The sequence below is a fragment of the Oxyura jamaicensis genome, chromosome 22, assembly GCF_011077185.1.
Source record: "Oxyura jamaicensis isolate SHBP4307 breed ruddy duck chromosome 22, BPBGC_Ojam_1.0, whole genome shotgun sequence".
Classification (NCBI taxonomy): Eukaryota; Metazoa; Chordata; class Aves; order Anseriformes; family Anatidae; genus Oxyura; species Oxyura jamaicensis.
Window position 1 is genome coordinate 1,832,892 of NC_048914.1, and position 12,996 is coordinate 1,845,887.

At 45.2% G+C, this 12,996-nt stretch overlaps 1 protein-coding gene across 4 annotated transcripts in view; it reads left to right on the plus strand.

The window, feature by feature from the left end:
- The window catches only part of LRRTM4 (leucine rich repeat transmembrane neuronal 4), a 204,976-nt gene that overhangs the window by 145,341 nt on the left and 46,639 nt on the right, over nucleotides 1-12,996 (plus strand). The gene's annotated exons all lie outside the window — the stretch shown is intronic.

Consider the following 12,996-nt stretch of genomic DNA (forward strand, 5'->3'; position numbering starts at 1 on the left):
AGTGCAAGCTGTGTTCTTCGCGTGTGCAGTGCACAGGAATAAACACTCCAGGGTGTACATTCATCATTTAGATCGGTGCCTCCTTGTGCCAAGGACCACGTTACACTGCATTTCTAGGAAACAGAACTGCCTCCAGCAAGAGTAACTGTTTACAGAAGTGGGAAGTTGGTACAACAGAAGGCAGGCGGCCCAGATGGTGTGGTTATGAATGGAACTGGATATCTCCCGTGGTGTCAGGAGAGATGTAATATTTTGCTTACTCCGTCCTGACATTCAAAAAAACCCAGGGTAATTGTCAGCTCCTTCTTTGAGCCAATTTTTTTGGAATGCTGTTACATAAGTTTTTTTTTCCAGCTAGGCTTTGATGTGAAAGTTGAAATCCAAATTGCCCACCTGGGTCGCAAGGGACTGGCTTGCTTGAGAGCCCCAGCGCTGGGCTGACTTTGTAATTCCCTCCGTTATCCATGTCCCCGTTAATGGGGGAACGAGAGGCAGAAGGTGTTACTCTCACTGACACGTTAATTATTAACATTAACATTATTTCAGTTAATTCTTAACTATTAATTCTTAATTCTAACTAATATTAATTCTTTACTATTACTTTGTTCCTAATTCTGGAAGCTCAGCTAAGTGTATTTATCCAGAAGAAGGTAACAGGATAGCTGAAAACTCCTTGTTGTAGGTGACTTGGGAACATCACGTGTGCTTTCATTGAGATTTATCATCTGGACTGGCAATCGGAAGCCTCTGAAAATGAGGCTTCAGCTGTTAACTTACACTAGTGTTCTTTGAAAATGGTGCTACCACCTGGAATTTGTAGCTGTTTCATTCGTTTTCTTCATTGCAGAGGGATTTCCCTTCAGAAAATTGACGACGTTAGCCTTGTCTCTTTCATCCTCATTCATACCTCCTTAGTCTTATCTTTTTCCAGCTGGCATTTTTTGTGAATTTTTATTTATGCCCTCTTCTCCCAACTCCACACCATTTTATTCCATATGTTTATTATCTTCTCCATCATCAAGCTGTGAATATTTTCGTGTGAAATCATGCAGCTGCATGGAAATCAGCTGTTTGGCACAAGCTCTGGGCTGGCTCGTTAGAGAAGTCCCCGGGTTAACAGACAATTGCTGCTGAAGTATTTTGGAGAGCGCAGAAAAACATCCTTTTACCAGTGGTGCCAATCTCGAGCCTGTAATAATTGTTATTGGATTGACTGAAAAATGGTGAGTTAAAAGGAAAAAACCAGCACAAAACTTTGTGTTTATTTGCTTTCTGTTTCTCTTAGAGTTGCAAAGGATTGCTTCTAGCTAAATGTTAGGGGTTTAATGAATCTCAGGATCCTTTCTTAGTGAAAGGCTTAACTTGAAGGGTGCAGCCACTCCAGCCTTGATAGATTTTCAATGAGTATCTCAGATTTGCTGTCTTGAACGTGCCCTAGGATGACGCAAGTTGAGCTCCCAGGCTGGGAGCAGAGGGAGACAAACCCAAGTCCTCTCCCCATCCACGTGCAGTCACCTTCCTGCTCCAGGTCCGAATCCTTTGCAGGCTGTGACCGCGATGCTGTGCCCAACCAACACTCAGGTCTGCGTGGCCAGCTCTGCCCAGTTCCACTCTAAAGGTGTTTTTTTTTCCTCTTGGCCTGGGTTAATTAGTAGCGTGCTGCCGACACGTGCATTTTGTTGCATAGATGATCCAATGCAAGCGAGGCAGTCTTTGAAATGACACTTATGGCATCTCTCCTTAACGAGCCGAGAGCTAATTGTTTTGCTGCACAAAGTAAAGCGTGAATTCGGCGCGATTTGCTTCTTCCGTCTTTCAAAGGCATCAGATGCAGGAAGCTGTGCAGGCACCGAAATAATTGTTTTTGATTTTTGCCTGATATCCAGTGGTTCCAATAGGCAGCAATCAAAGCAAAGCGCTTTCTGTCTGTAAATAATACTTTAAGGATTCTGATGGAAGAAAAGAATGAAGGGTTATCATTAGCTAGCTGTAATATCTGCGAGATCAGCGAATTATAAGAATTATATGTGAATCTAAAGAAAAGTAAAGAGGCTTTCATGTTTGTTTTTGCCATATCAGTGCAATTCTTGAGGCTGTTGAGATATTCCCCATTTATATTGGCAGCTTCTCATTTTTCCAAAGGCGCTAACAGTCTGCAGGCATCCGTTGGGAGGAATCCTCTTACTTTTTCTATCTTGGTACCGTGTTAACTTGTTTATGTTGCCATGGGATATGGCATTTCTCAGGCATTTTTTCATGGCAACAGTAGGATTTAACAGGATGGAAGCACTTAGAGCCATAGAATCAAAGCAAAATTTCTCTTGGAAGCAACCCCTGTGGATAATCACTTAGCCCAAGCTCCCTGCTCGTCCCACAGCTCCAAAGCTGCCTTGGGTTGTACAGTGCCTCGACCAGTCTGGGTCTGAAGATGTGCAAGGGTTCAGCAGCCTTTCTGGGCCATCTTCTAGTCTTCAACAACTCCCATGGTAAAGATATATATATATATATATATATATATTTCAACCTATAATCAGGATTTCCCTCCTTGTGACTCTCCTTTCTTTGTTTTCTTTCTGTATATCCCTGAAACGAGCCAGGCTCCATCTTCTGCAGGGGCCAGGCCAGCTCGTTTGCTGTAATTAATTTGCCTCCCCCTGGTAACCAATTAGCAGTTTGCTAAAAGATCTGCTTTAACAGAGTTGCTCCAGGACAGAGATTTGGAGTGTCAGACCGTACGCAGATTAGCGACTTTTCCTGGTGAATTTAATGCTGTTACAACCCTAGCAGAAAAGCCGTCTTAGCGGGCACGCGATCCAACGCCGCGTCTCTGCTAACGCAGCTACCCTAAAACCCAAATACCCTTAAACCCAACGCGTGGCACAAGCCCCTGCTTCATTACTCGCAGCCAACCAGTCTTCAGCATTGCTCTCGGTCTCTCTCTTTGGTACTCCAGCAGCATTAGGAACGGTTGTAAGAGAAGACTATGAAGTGTTTTCCTACTACTGGCTTCTGTTTCTTACAGTCCTCTCCATTAATCCCCACTGGAGAGAAAGCACACTTGTAACGAGCTCAGAGAGAACACGATCTCCTATGCTTTTTTTTTCCTTTTCCACTTTTATTCTTAGCCCCACAACTTGGGGTCACTACAGATTTGAATGATAAAGGGGTTCAGATGGCCCTATTAAAACAGAAGCAGCTGAGAACGATGTTATTTGCGGGAAGACTACAATTTATACAAGAAGCTCTAGATAACCTATTCACCTTCCCCCCACAGAGCTGTAATCCATGGGTTTGTCCATATGGAAGCTGGTATTCACACAGAGTGAATGTAAATAAAGCTTTTCAATGCCTTTGATATCAAAGCTATTTATGCCTCTCTCTCAGCAAGTATTTCCATTCTCTCCCAGACGTAGTTAGCATAAAAGAGCAACCTACTGTTTCCAATGCATTTGGACTAAAAAAAAAAAAAGGGGGGGGGGGAAATATCATTTCCTGACTTTCGGAAAAGATCATCATGAAGTCTCACCCTACGGTTGTTTTTCCCTGGAAGGGGGTGGGGTGGGGGAATAATTTAGCCAACGGTGGGAGGGTTCAGGCAGCCAAAGCCCGTGGTCCATCGCTATGAAAATCCTCGCTGGATTTTCCAAAATCATATTAGTGAATATTTGCACAGGCTGATTTTAGACACTTGATGACAAATACGTGTGTGTGTGTATTATAAATGAAGGGAGTCTTACCCTTGAAATTAATTAAAAGGAGTCTGAGCTTTGCATACTGTCTTTTGAGATGATAAATTCTTAGCGTTCCTTCATATAAAAAGACGTTGTTTTAACTAATTAGCTTTATTTTTCACTGCAAAATTCTCTGCTATCCCCGTCGAATGGAATGAGCTGCTCAGCTGAGTTACTCTAAGACAGGGCGTTAAAACCCCGAGTAGTTCCTACAGCACGTTGAGAACCCTTTGCAACTTCTTCCATGTTACGAAGATTCCACGTGTGTACTACATACAGATACATTCATTAAACTTCCGTTTTGCTGCAAAAGAATTCATCAATCCACGTTCTGTCAAAGCATATGGACGTTTACATAAAAGCACAACCATGAAAATACCCTAGTGAGGCGATGCACAACACCAGTGCCCTATAAAAGAAGGGATTTGGAAGCTCTGTCTCTTCCCTGAGCCCCTGTGAGAGTTGTTTCTCCCATCCGACCACTGTGCAGCTGTCCTTGGGTACGTAAAGCCGAAGCAGTATGTACATTAAAAGTGCTATAGGCAAGTGGAAAAAATAAAGAAACCAGGCATTTCCTGAACCAGTGCAGTTTAGCACAACTCTGCAGAGGAGTACCGAGGCTACACGCAGCGAGGATCCAGCACTTTGCTTCGGGAGCCGCAAGAAGCGGTGAGAAGCAATGTCACATCTCGTCGTGCTCATGGTAGTAAATACTTAAAATCAAGTGAGCCTGGATTCACGTGGCATATCTGTGAGCAACTTGAAAATCCAATAACTGCTCGTGGTCCTTCTTGGACTCACACCTCTGGCACTCTGAAGTTTCTGGGGAGGCATCGCGGACAAACACAGAAACCTGAAGCTTGATTAACCACGTGAAAAAATGCTGCTAAATTAGGTCTCCAGCTTTCCTTGTGATGATTCCTTTCCTTTTTCTTTTTGGTTTGGTTTCTTTGCCTATTCCTTCATTTCTTTTTCATGGGGTGAATGTAACATGCCTGCTGAGGATGAGCCTAGACAGTCTTTGTCAGGGAAAATCAGTTGAGGTCCCGAAGCCAGGCTCATATCCACAAGTTTAATGGGGTTTCAGGAAGCTGGATCTTTATTTTCTTTGGACATAAGGCATGTTGGACTTCTCTAATGTGTATGTTCACTTTGTAAGGGTAAAAAAAAAAAGACCTTAGTGACCTAAAGGGTTTTCTGTGGATAAATCTGAGGCATATGGGTATAGTTAAAGAGATGAAAAATCACATGAAACAACTTAGGTTGCTCCATTGAGCCCTGGGATATAATTCAGAGAAGTGTTCCGCACAGGTAGCGGTATTCAGAGGACTTCAAAGGGAATCTGTATCCAAAGGATCCCGTTCTCTGCTGGAGTGGCTCAAATGGAGCTCTGAGCCCTTGGAGCAGCCGATTCCCTGCTAGGGTTCTGCAAAACGTGTTTATCTGATCTGTTCACCCCAGCAGCAGGTGCAGTTAGGCACATTGTCATGCGTAGGAGAGGAAAGCTCACGTGGCCTGCCATTAGGGCCCCGTTGTGCTTGGTGCTGCGCGGGCACCGAAGGAGAAGCGCGGTCCCTGCTCTGTGCAGGCAGCCTGGATGAGGAGGGGATGACCGGCCAAGTGGGCGAGAGAACCGCAAGAAATCAGTCAGAAAGCCAGGTTTAATTTCAATTAGCTGCCCTGTCCTTTGTCTGCATTGCTTCGGCAAGATTACGTCTGACCCTGTGTTTTGGAGTGTTGCTGAAGGAGAGCAGCGTTCAGCCGTGCTTAGTAGGAAGAGGGTGAAGACGCAAGCGGTTCCTGCAGCAAGCCTGTAAGTTTCTTACCGAGCCTTCCAGGCCTTGCTTTGTGTACAGATGCCTCCCGAGCATCTGCTTTCCCTCTGCCATCACCCTGCCTTGGGGGGCCAGGGGTTTCCAGCAGTTGTGCTGCCTGCTTTGTGTAGAGCGGCGCTGTGCTCCCTTGCTTCTCTTTCAACAATCCCTTTGGTCTTGGCCCAGTGAGGCCGTTCCAGCCTCTCTTTACAGCAGTCAAGGACTGCAATATGCAGAAAAAGAAGAAAAGGCTGGTCCTGTGTCTCTCCTTAATGCTCAAGCTGTGGTGGTGGGCAGGATTTGTTTGGAAATCAAAAGCCTCCACGCTCAGCATCTAACCCCAGCAGCCTTCTGTGGGAGCCGTGGAGTTCAGAGCGGTTTTGAAAAGCCGGCTTACCCGGTGGGTGCCTAAAGGAGACAGTTAGTGGATATCGAGCTCCTCTCAAATCTGCCTTGTAATGAGCATGATTCACTCGCACCATCGGTTGCGAAAGCAGCTGGTTCCTTCATTGCTGCTAACGGGAAAGGAAGATATTCCAGAGCAGGGTGTGCTGCTATTATTTCTCGAGCTGCCTGAGTGGGAGGTTTTAGGAGAGCGGAGAGGGAGGGCAGTGCTACGAGCAAAAGCTTTTATCTTTGCTAATAGTAATCTAATGGACAGAAGAGTGGGCCTGTAATTGGATTTTGCTTCAGATCATGATTAGGAAGATTGCTTTGTGAAGTGTATAGAAACTGCCTGCGAGAGTTACACGCATCTTTCTGGGATACTGAGCAAGAGAGCAAAGCACAGCTGTGACTATCGCGTGGCTCCGAATTTGAGCAGGGAAAGGTAAAAGCAAGCAGGGGCTCCACTTCCACCAGCCGAGGGCCCAGCACTGCCCCGCTGGGCTTTGTGCATCCCCAGAGGCTCTCGGGGCAGCCTGCCCCAGCGCTTGGCCACCCTCACTGTGAAGAGGGTTTTTCTTGGGATCTCATGAGACGTTCTCTATTTCAGTTCACGGCCATGAACTCTTGTCCTTTCACGGTGTACCTGAGTCTGGCTCCAGGCTTCTTCTCTCCCTCCTCCTTCTCCCCACTCCCCTCAGGTAAGCAAAGCCATCGGCAGCATCTTCCCCAAGCCTTCTCTTCTCCAGGTCTGCCTGGTGCCAGGACAGACAGACACCCACCCATACATGGCACGCACACCCTGCTATGTGCTGAGCAGGGGGAAACACTTCTTGTAAAACACTTCCCTGGAAAACCTGGTAGGCAGCACGGTCTGGGAAGGTGGCTGGAGAGAGAAATCAGCCCTCATTCACAGCACATCTGGTTAATCATCGCTCGAGGTCACACAGAGAAATTCCCAAGGGCGTCCGATGGTTTTTCAAGATAACGTGTGGCTGTTTCAAAAGCGGTCCTGGGTGTAAGGTGGTTTTTGCTTGTGCATGTTGCATAAGTAAAAATCATAATAGGAAGATTGGAAAACCGTAAACTAGGACTCGGCCAGAGCTGCAGGAGACTTTTATTTTTTTTTCCAAAAAAAAAAAAAAAAAGGTGAGATAATTTCGGATGTAACTGTAAGAAAGTAAGTTTGTCCTTCACATCTTTTTAGTATGGATGTAGTTTTCCCACTAGCAGGAGTCCTGAGTAGTCCTGGTTTTAAACTTTGTTACACCTCCGCTGCTGAGACAGGAGAAATGAGATCAGCAGAGTTACAACAGCAAAGCGGTGTAAAGCACGGCTGTATTGAGCTAATGGCCAAATGTGGCTGTTGAGTTGTTGCTGATTTAGTTGTAATTTAAGATAAATTAGTAATTTAATTACAAGGCGGGTATGTTGGGCTGTATGTGCCCGTTTGAAGGCAGTCCGTGTGCTCAGCAGTTCACGAGCTGTGTAGGAGAGGGCAACGGGATGGGAGGAGGGACGGGTGGCTGCAGACTGAGGCAGGCAAGAGGAGACGAGAAACCACTTGTTTGGTGTTAAACCTGCACTGATTGGGATTTTCAAGCCACCTCATCTCTGCTGTCACTGTGCAATGTCACTGCAGAAGGAAGGGGTTAAACAGCCATTTAAATGGAATGAGCCGAAAGCTTTATCCTAGATGTCTTAGCCACGGACTCTCAGTTGAATCCACATCCAATGTTTTCTACATTCTTGGCAGAGAGATACCTTGCACGTTACAATTATTTCTGCGGCAGAAACGGGCAGAAATTTCACTACGGATCCAACTTCTTAGATTATTTCAGGCAATTTGTGAACCTGTCACAAGGTTCCCCCGTGTCCAGGGCTTTGGTCATGCAGCAGAAGTTAAAGAATAAATTCACACAGATGTCCTGATGTTTTAGAACAGTTTGCTTGGTACATGCAAAATAATAAATGTGGGGGAAGGCTTTTAGGTAGCTAAGGCAGACGTGCAGCCTGTGATGCCGTTGGGCATCTTGAGCAGTAACATTGCATGGGGGCAGCGTGGAGAGAAATCTGTGCCGGATAAATAAGCAAAACGAACCAAAATGCATCTCAGGTACTATCCAGATGTTCCTGCAGCCTGATAGAAGGCTGCCCCGGTATCATTCCAGTCCACTTGCTGTCAGAGTGAATTCAATTAACGTAAAAAAGCCAAATATGTGGGTAGCTGCAAAGTGATGGCTCCAATGTCACCTTGAAGTTGGGGAGGTCTTGACTTGTTTGTAGCTTTGGCAAACTGAAGAGAAGATAAAAACTGGTTTAAACACTTTCTAGTGTTGTTGGATATCCAAATCCCCCACCCACCTCTGGAGAAACAAAGATTATACTCGATTTTCTTTTTTCTTTTTATTTTTTCATTCTCTAGCCTAGGCCTTGATCCCCATGAAGGTGATGGATGTTGCCTGACTCTTCATTCCTAACGAGATGTCCAATCGCCCTGCAGTGCCACCAACTGTAGTTACTCGTCATGCCCCTACATCACTTTTTTCACATGCCAACTCTTGAATTTATTTATAACACCCTTCAGGAGAAAGGTGTCAGATTGAGTCTCCTCTAATGCCCACTTCTGCTGATATTAACGTATGAGATTATTTTTCCCCAGAGTATTTTGCATCGCATTAAGTTTAAGGTGGTGAATCCACGTTGAAGAAAGCCCCACGAAGACAGCGGGGAGAGGTGCTGAGGGTTTTAGGGAGTGAGCGATTCAATTCAGTTGAGGTGTTTGGGACTGAAGTAAAGAAAGAAGCGAGAATCCACAAAATCCACGAATCAAGGATTTACAAATTGCTGCTAGTTCTGTATAAAAGGCGTTTGAATCCCCTTCGTGTTAGTGGTAGCAGCACCAGATCAATTTATAGAAAGCAAAGTCTTTGTTTATAACGCTCCAGTTCCTCGCGCCCGGAATTGTTAATAATGCAGACTTTATTTTCAAGCCTGTGATTTTCAAAGGAGCCTGACAGTTGTCAGTCCCAGCTAGACTAAATTTATCCCAACACCTCCTGATTTCCAGCGTGCACATCCTTCATTACCTTGAATTTAGGACTCGCTCGTGTGGGTTTTAAAGCCGGTGAAGGTAAGGTGCAGAACAAAAAGTTGCGGGCTCGGATGTTCAAAGGATTATCGTTATGTAAGCCCTGCTGCTTTACAAGGAAATAACAGAAATAAGTGTGAACAGGAGGGCCTCCGTGAGCCCTTACATCAAAGTTTTGGACAGGCTCCGAAACCAAGCTCAGTCTCTCACGTCTTGGGTGGGAGAAGGAGCGATTGAGCCATTTGTCGCACTGAGATGCCATTTAAATGCCATTTAAATGCATTCGAAATTGCAAGCATGAATTTATTCCTTTAAAACCGGAAAGAATAAATGCGTGCGTGTGTACACGTAAAGAAACTTATGTTAACATTAGAAATGGGGAAGGCTGTTAATAGAAGCAGTCAGCGGTGCCAAACGCGGGGATAAATGCGTCGTGAGTTCAAGCTAGCGTTCTGAGTGGAAAAAGTGAGTATGGAAAATAAATCCTTGATTTCCACTGGGGCATTGTTCAGATTAGCCTTAATCTTTCGAAAGAAGTGGGCGGGAGAAGGAAATCCTTCTTTGTACATCAAGACAAATGCATCCAACAGAGCCTGCCCTGCTGCTCCCTGCAGCATAACCGCGAGTCCATCCCCAGGACGGGCAGTGCTGCAAAGGGGAGAGGAACCTCCTCGGGGCCCAGCTTGAAACATGGACCTGGGGAGCCGGGAGCTCTTCTGGTGACTGCTTTGCATGTGTCAGGGCTGCTGCCACGCCAGCACCACGCACGCCTCGTGGTGCGATGGGCGCTTTGCTCTGCAAAGCTCGGCCAAAGCGCACACCGATGAACCGCGTTGTGTAATTTATGCTCCTATTTATTTAATCACTCCGGAGCTTTGGTATTCATTGGCAGTTGCTAGATTGCTTTTTTAAATTTAGGCTGTGTTGAAGGAAATTTATTTTTGCGTATTCGTCCTTCATAATTTTTTTTTCTTAAATATTGTCCCATAAATTACTGTGTTATCGGTGAATCTGCATGCAGAGCCTTGCTATTTAGTTCTTAGGCCAGAATCCTCTAAATCATGTATGGCATATGTATTATATCTTACTTCATGCTATCCTTCTCGATGATGGATTTACCTTCTTTGCTTTCTTCTCTTTTAAATCAAAGGCATCCAAACTTGAAAGCAGTGTGGGGGAAAAAGATCTAGATTGTGTCGTCTTACTCACAGGAGTGTAAGCCTTGACATGAAACAGACGTGCTGAATAATGTAATGCTGTAAAATGGGAACAGCTTTTTCTTCCCTTTCCCAGAAGCGTGTAGGGCTGGGGAAAAGAAAGGGGCATGTGGGGAAGAGGGGACAACAAGGGGGTGAAACCCTCGGTGCCTTCTCATCTGGGAGGAACCCGCTGCTCCCGGTGCCCAGAAGGAGATGAGGAGCTCAAGGGACTTTCCTCCCATTGGCATCCCGTAGTCTCAGCGTCATTTAGCCAGCTGACGTGATGTGGTGAGGGAAGATGAAGACAAAATCCATGGTGGAAGGTCCGTGCCTGCTCATGGTAGTTGCTTTGGGTAAAGGAAGGTTGCATTTTCCTGCAGCTCAACGTTGTGGCCAGCTGTGTAGGTAGGATGGGTTTCTGGTTTGCAGAGTTCCTGCCTGTACCCTTACTTGCTTCACACAGTTGCCATGTAATATTTTTCTCAAGTTGTTACAGGAAACAAAGCATTTGCAAAGCTGGTGTATAGTTATCAATATACGCTGGTGTGCGTGTAAAATGGGTTTGGATTTAATTTTGTACTTGTTTGTCGGAACGTCCTTAATTTATGAAGGTGTGTGTGTATGGGGCTGTCTTTCAGGCAGTTGAAAACTGTCCCATGAAACTGTTTTTAATGGAAAATTGCTTTTTCTGTTATTAACCTCACTGCTAGTGTCTGCTTCCACTGGTAAAATCAGTTTCCATCAATGTTTTTTTCAGACAGCTATCAGCATCATCTCGGTTTTGCTTTTCTCTGCCAAATTTACATTCTTCCTTAGCAAAATAGCCTTCCCACAAGAACTCACAGTATGGTTTTCTTTTTTAATCTGTAAACCTATCCCTCGCATATCTATATGTTGAAAATCCTACAAAAGGAAAAAAAAAAAAAGAAGAAGCATTTGAAACCAAAGCTTTTTAATGAGGGAATTAATTTACAGTGGTTACTCCTGGTTTTGAAGGATTCTTCACCACCACCATTGCATTTAAGGTTTTTTTCAGCTGTTTCATTGAACATATGAATTGGAATAGCCCCAGTCTGCCTAGACCGAAGGTCCCCAAACTTCAGGGCCATCGTGCATACAAATATTCTTTCGTAGTCTTTATTAAAATATTCTAAATGTCGTGAGAAGCGGGCATTACGTTATAAATACAGAAGAAAAGGGAATGTATATGTTCTCTAGCTTCTTGGTTTCTCTCTCAGCCTCCTCTGGACTTACGAGAATAACTTAAGGCCCATTGTTATTTTCTAATGCAACTGAACTTACAGACCAAAATTCATTAGGAGCTGTTGAAACCATTGACCGTTAATTTTTTTCTGAAGGTAATTAACGCTTTCCATCTAAAAACTCACGTCGAGGGAAGCTCTGGATGCAAGGCAGCGCTGTGCAATTTTCCGGGAGAGCGAGCGGGGCGAGGGCAGGAGGCCCGGTACGGCACAGCATGGCTCAGCACGGTGGGCTGTGACACAGGGCTCGGGGGTCACAGGCTCCTCGCTGTTTTCCTCAGTTCTCTGAAAAAGGGGACTCCAAGGGCCTGCTTCTCCTTTCGCATTGCTTTTGAGAGAAGCCACGGAAGCGCAAGGGGCTACACTTCGGTTCTCCATCGTGGGATTTCAGCAGAGCCGCATCAGTGCCCTTCTGGCAGGACAGAGCTTAGCGGTGGCAGGATTAGGGCTTCCTCTAATGCCCCCCAAAAACGATGGGAAGCTCAGAAACTTTGGTACTGCTTAGTGACTATGAAAGCAATCAGGGCTGTCAAACTGTGTTTTTTTTGTTTGTTTTTGTTTTTTTGTTTTTCTGCTAGAATTGCCAACTGCTCGTGTGTTGCTGACCAGCTTACACGTGCCTCATCCTAAACCTGCTCCCCGTACTGGCTCGGTGTAGAAAACCTGAAAGCCAACTGTACCGCGCACATACCCGACAAAATTGTCTTCCGAATTACAGCAGCAGTGTCACGGAAAACTTCATTTCTGAATTGCACTAATTTGGAGAGGAACAAAAAGTGTCAGATCCCATTACCTCTCTGCAGCGCCCTGCTCTGTTGTCAGAGCTCTGTCTGCAGCTAACATGGTTTCGCTCACAAAGTGCTGAGAGTGACAGTTCCGCCGTGACACTTTAATTCTGCATTATAAATCACTGTCACCTGGTCCCAGTCGCACCAGGCATTTGATACCCCGGGTTTCTCTCTTGTCCTGATCTCCCCTCTCTCCGTTTTCCTCTCTGGCGTTACTTTTCTCATGCAGGTCTGCATCCACTCCGCTGAAACTAAGCGTGGTACCATGGCATAAGGTGTCCCCAGTGAATTTCTGCAGGGCACTAAGTGCCCAGCACTAATAAACATACGTGAGGCTGGACTTAATTTTCTAGCAAAGAGAAGAGCGGTAGTTTGGAAAATGTTGTGTCTGTCCCCTTCATTACAGCGGGGTGCTCTGCGTTTCAGCCTGGATCTTGCAGGGCCAGCATCTATTCGTTGTAGCATCTATTCTGTTGAGATCGTGTCAAGGTGCTTTCTAAACAATAATTGGGGAAAAAAAAAGACATCTCGGGCTTTTAGAGTTTGCAATAGTCACGGTAAGAAAATCAGTAGAAGAACAAATGTTGCTTTCTTTTAACAGAGCTGAGATGGAAAGAGGAAGGCCTTTCTTGCATAGGAACTGTGCAAACTGAGAATGGAAATCAGATCTCCGGAATGAATTAATGTTGATTCATTATTTATTTAATACAAATCGTGTAATTACCAT